At 41.1% G+C, this 5,766-nt stretch overlaps 1 pseudogene; it reads left to right on the top strand.

Moving 5' to 3' along the window:
• The first annotated feature begins 804 nt into the window (after positions 1-804).
• Positions 805-1,986, top strand: LOC131819786 (eukaryotic translation initiation factor 3 subunit M-like; annotated as a pseudogene).
• The last annotated feature ends 3,780 nt before the right edge of the window (positions 1,987-5,766 follow it).

Below are 5,766 nucleotides of genomic sequence, written 5' to 3'. Positions count from 1 at the left end.
TCATTTTGAGAATTCAATAAAATTTCATGTAGCTATAACCACAATAAAACCTAGAGTGTATTTTTTGACAGGGTGCTAGATGACGTTGAGTAGAGTGAGCCGTGTGAAAATCTAGGGTAAAAGCATGCACTGAGGTGTCTTTGAGACACCAAAGTCAAAGTTACATGGGCATTTGGCCTGTCAGATCAGAGGAGATATCACGGTAAATATCCATTCACAGACATTCATTAACTTAGTGTGTTCTGAGAGCTGGCTAAGAAATGAAGAGACAGAGGTAAACAAGAAGACTTAGAACATAGCAGGACACTCTGAGCATAGGGGCCTAAACAGGAAATTCAAGTAAGTCAACTTTAAGGCAAATGCCAAGTGCTGTGCCAATCCGACATAGAGCAACTATCCCACTGTGGAGTTAGCAAAGTCTTGCTGGGGATGAAGTCTTGACACAAGTTTTGGAGGCCAAATAGAAACCTTCAGGTCAAGCAAAAAGGACAGAAGGTTGTTTCACCATTTATGGGTGTTTCTTCATGCATGGCCAACATAAGTATGTGGGATACATCAGTAACCAAAACAGGTGAAAATCCAAATCAATGCACTTCTTTGATATACATTCTGGTTTAAAAAAAAAAAAACAACATTTCAGGAAAGGAAGTGGGAGCACGTGAGCATTTTTAAACACCTAATGGATAGATTAATAGGTCTGTGCATAGATATATTATTATGCCAGAAATTGTCTAGGGAAAAAAAGAGAAGAGGAGGAAATATAATAAAAGCACAAAACGTTGAGTGGTGCGAGCGCCATACCCGGGCTTTCAACATGAGCGTCCTGGCCTTCATAGACATCAGTGAGGAAGATCAGGCTGCTGAGCTTCAAGCTTATCTGAAATCAAAAGGACCTGAAATTTCAGATTAGAACTCAGAAGGTGAACTTCGTGTCGATTTAGCTCAAAACATTGAAGCCTGTGATGTATGTCTGAAGGAAGATGATAAAGATGTTGAAAGTGTGAATGAACAGCATGGTGTCTCTCCTACTGATCCCAGAAACGGACAAGCAAGGAGCTCTGACTGAAAGCCTGTGTGAAAAGCTGGTCACATTTCGGGCAGTTGAACACCCATCTCTAAGACCACAATTGCTAATCAACTTTTGCCATGGGATGGATAAGAACAGTCCCGTTAGATACACCGTATACTGCAGCCTCATTAAAGTGGCAGCACCTTGTGGAGCCATCCAGTATATTCCAACTGAGCTGGATTGAGTTAGAAAATGGATTTCTGACTGGAACCTCACCTTTATAAAAACTCCTTTACGAGGCATTTTTGGATTGTAAGAAAAGTCATGCTGTTTCAAAAGTCACGGTGGAATTGCTAGGAAGTTATACAGAGGATGACGCTTCCCAGGCTTGACTTGATGCCCACAGGTGTATTGCACAAGCATTGAAAGATCCAAATGCATTTCTTTTTAAAATCACATTTTTGAGTCAAAATTTTGGAAGGTGAGCTTATTCATGATCTTTTCACCATTTTTGTGAGTGCTAAATTGGCATCATATGTCAAGTTTTACCAGAATAATAAAGTCTTCATTGAGTCACTTGGTCTATTAAATGAACAGAATATGGGAAAAGTAAGACTGCTTACTTTTATGGGAATGGCAGTGGAAAATAAAGAAATTTCTTTTGACACAATGCAGCAAGAACTTCAGATTGGAGCTGATAATGTCGAAGCCTCTGTTATTGATGTAAGAAACAAAATGGTTCCCTGCAAAATTGATCAGACCCAGAAGAAAATAGTTGTCGGCCATAGCACACAACGGACATTTGGAAAACAGCAGTAGCAGCAACTGCATAACACACTAAATGCCTGGAAACAAAACTTGAACAAAGTGAAAAACAGTCTTTTGAGTCTTTCTGATGCATGAATTTTTACGCTATATATAAAAGTTTGTTCTTTTTGGAAAAAATCTAAATTACAGTAAAACAAACTGCAATTTGACTACAGTCTGGCATTTACTGTTTTAATTTTAAAAGAAATGTAAAAATTCACAAGTTTCTGAGGATACAAAGTAACCAGTTCCAAAGGGTCACTCTCTATCTTGTATCTTACATAAGTTGTGTTCTGCAAGAAAGGGGGTTAAAGGTGGAACAAGAGCTTTGATGAAAGAATACATGGAGGAAAACTAATTTAATTTAGGAGAATTGGATGCCAACAGCCGTCTTAGCTATCTTAAATGAAACATTTGTAAAAATACAATAGTAGTATAATTTTATCACATTAAAAGAAATTGGAAAAATGAGTATAACTGTAAAGCTTTAGGTGCAACATTTTGTCCTAGTCAAAACCCTATTATTGATATTTCAATTAAATCAGTTCACCACTGAGGGGGATGGGAAGGAAGCACAAAATTTTGCAAAAAGTTTTGGGTATGGGGCACCTGAGTGGCTCAATCATTAAGCATCCACCTTCAGCTCAGGTCATGATCCCAGGGTCCTGAAATTGAGCCCCACATCGGGCTCCCTGCTCAATGGGGAGTCTGCTTCTCCCTCCCCCACTTCCCCTGCTTGTATTCCCTCTCTTGCTCTCTCTGTATCAAGTAAATAAAATGTTAAAAAAAAAAAAAAAAGTTTTTGATAGAACCAAAAAATGAAGCTACAGCTACTGCCAAGAGGGGGCAACAGAGAGTCACAGTCAGGGCTCCTACACTAGGCACAGGAGCTCCCTCCTGCTTTGGAACTGGATTAGTAGCCTGAAGCAGAAACCCCAGAGTACTTTGAGCCCAAAGGAGTTGAAAAGATCACAGCACAAGCCACAAGTAGTTACAGAAGTAGAAGCCTATCAGGGTTCCCTTTGATTTACGGATTAATCCCAGGCTCCTGAGCAAGATAGACAATGTCCTCATGACCAGGACTCCATCCACCACGTAGGTGTCAGCTTCTACCTATTCCCACCCTGGCAATGAGGAATTTGCCCTCTAGTTCCTCATACACACTATACCAAGTCACCTCCCTGCAAGTGAGCACCTGCTTATTGCTCAGCTTATAATGGCCTGTCCACATTTATCAGACTAACTTCCCCTTCAGAACTTCAGCTCAGATAATATTTCCTCTCAGAAGTCTTCCCTGGCCTTTTTTTTTTTTTTTTTTTTTTTCCGTTCTTTCAATGTGCCTACCCCTACACTCCTATTGTACCCTGTCCCCAGTGTCTGCACTCCACTGTGATCATGCTGGGAGACCCCTGCCCTAGGCCCAAGCTTTCCTCATCTTTGAGCCTCCTCCCAATGGAGGAATCTTCAGGACCTGGTAAATATGCCCACCTAGGGCCCCGTCCATCCTTTCCAGATTATGCTCCAGATAATCTGACCCAAAATCCTATTCATATGGCCTATAGCCCATGTCCAAGGACTTAGAGTGTGTACCCACAGGCTGAGAGGTGGCTAAAGGCCAACTGTGTCCACACGGATGCATACTGGACATTCAGAATAGAGTGTCCATGTGCAGGTTTCCGAGGCCCCACACAGTGTGGGGATAGCCAGGAATGGGAAGAGAAGGCATTTAGCTATAAAGATCAGCACTTTCTTTTGAAGCCATGCTTCTGTGTGGAACTCCAAGGGGTCCCATAATTCTAGATTCAAAGCTGTCCATACAGGTGTATTAACCGATGTAGAAGGCTAGAACACATCTTACTTAGCAATGGTCTGTTCATTGGATTTATAAATTTCAAATCTTTAGATATATGGCAAATGGGATTCTTCCTTGCCCCAAGCCCTGTAAGTGTTATGGGTGGACATGTCTGTGTTTACATCTATCAGAACACTGACCAACATTTACTAAAATGTTCTTACTTGCAAGTTTGTCTCCCCCATAAGGATGTGAGCTTCTAAAGGACAAGGATCAATTTTCTGTCCCAGTGGGCTACATATGTGTCTAATGAAAAACAGAAGCCCCCAAATTCTAAGCTAAACAAAACTGAGAGGTTGAATAACAAGAACCAGCCAGAGCCACTGAGTCATGTTTCAGAGTGAGAAAGAGGTCTTGGCATTGGTAGAGCTAAAGTTGGGGGCCCTCCATCCAGGAGTCTCTTAGGAATATTTTACTCACACTAAAAATAGGAAAATAAGTTTTAAAAAGAGATAAACCCTAAAGGCTGATAGAGTACAGTAGTGGTTTTTATTCTTATTTATACTCTCAACTTTTTATACTAAAATGTGTGGTAAACAATAATGAAACAATCATAGCAACTACACAAAGCCTCGAAGTTAAATCTCTTTGCCTAAGAAATTAACAAGTGAAACACAAAAGCAAGAATCTAGTAATCAATTTCCTATATAGTCAACACTATGCCTTCTGCCCAACATATAACTCTACCCCCACACCAGCCTCCACATGGTTAACATCAAAGATTCACAAGGAAGGGAGAAATAACAGGAGGCCAAACAGAGGTATAATAATATCGCACTCCCGACTCAAAAGGGTATCAAACTTCACCTGTTCTTCTGTCTCTCTCTCTCTCTAACTATTAATACTCAAATCAAATTGTTTCTTACAAGTATTTCTAAAGCAACTACATTGTTCAAGGCTGTAGTCTATACACTTAAGATACAACACTTATTTAAAAAAGAAAAAAACTGACACATTCCTTGCCTCTGTGAGTTTACATTCTATAGTAATGGGTGATTCTCATCCTTAGCTATACACCGAAATCACCTAGGGGAGCTTTAAAATACTGATGCTCTAATACAATGGGCTTAGGGTGTGTCCTTGAACTGGGATTGTTTTTAAAGGATGTCAGATATGTCTAGTGTGTAGCCAGGCTTGAGAATCAGCCAGGCTGGTGAGCCTAATGGAAAACACAGATTCTTTTTCAACAGTGAGAAAATTACAGTGGAGAGCAGAGAACTGAGACAGTGGCTGGGTGGGGTAGTTCGAGGAAGAGCTACTACTAGGAAGAAGAATGCTATCCAAGCATGTTCCAATGAAAAAGAGTATAAATAATTAGAGAGAAATTGATGATTCAAGAGAGAAAAGGGAAGTTTTCCTGGGAAAAATCCTTGAGAAGGTGAGAGTGAGTGAAATCCAGAGCACAAGGGGAAGGATTGGCCATGAATAGAAGCAGAGACACCTCAACCCATTAGAACAAGAAGGAGGGCAGAGCCAACAGAAGGCTGGGTAGTTTTGGTGGATGAAGATGATGGAGTTTCCCTCTGATTGTTTCTATTATCTCAATGAAGTATAAGGAGAGATCATCTGCTAAGACCTAGCAGGTATTGCATCTAATGAGGTTGGGAGAGAGGGACAGCACCTATGTTGAGGTAAAGACTTTGATTCTGGAATTTGAAAAGCCACTAGAAGACCAAGAGGAAAGGAAGCAAGGACTTTGGATAGACCCCCAGCCTTTTTTATGGCCACCAGATTCAGAAAAGAAAACTATTTTATCTAGCAATCCTGTCTCACCTCATCAGACTACAAAGGAAATGTGTGTTCAGAACCCATCCCCCAGCTGGGGCACCCCACATACCAGACTTCCCAACGATGTGAAGAACCCAAGTGTGATCACCGAGATGCAGGACAGTGAGGGATGCCTCCATTCCTCACCACCATCACTGCCCCAAGGTCAGAGAAGGAGAAAAAGCCAAGATGTTTCAACTCACACTTGCCCTCAACTACCATTCTCCAGCAGCATCAGAGACTCCGGTAATAAGGAGAAGAAAATCAAGCTCTTCTCACTGCAGTATTTATTGTGAACAGAGCTTCTACTCTCTGCTGCAGCCCCCTCATG

The sequence above is a fragment of the Mustela lutreola genome, chromosome 1 (genome assembly GCF_030435805.1).
Source record: "Mustela lutreola isolate mMusLut2 chromosome 1, mMusLut2.pri, whole genome shotgun sequence".
Lineage (NCBI taxonomy): Eukaryota > Metazoa > Chordata > Mammalia > Carnivora > Mustelidae > Mustela > Mustela lutreola.
The sequence above is the reverse complement of the archived record's forward strand: the minus strand, read 5'-3'. Positions and strand labels throughout refer to the sequence as shown.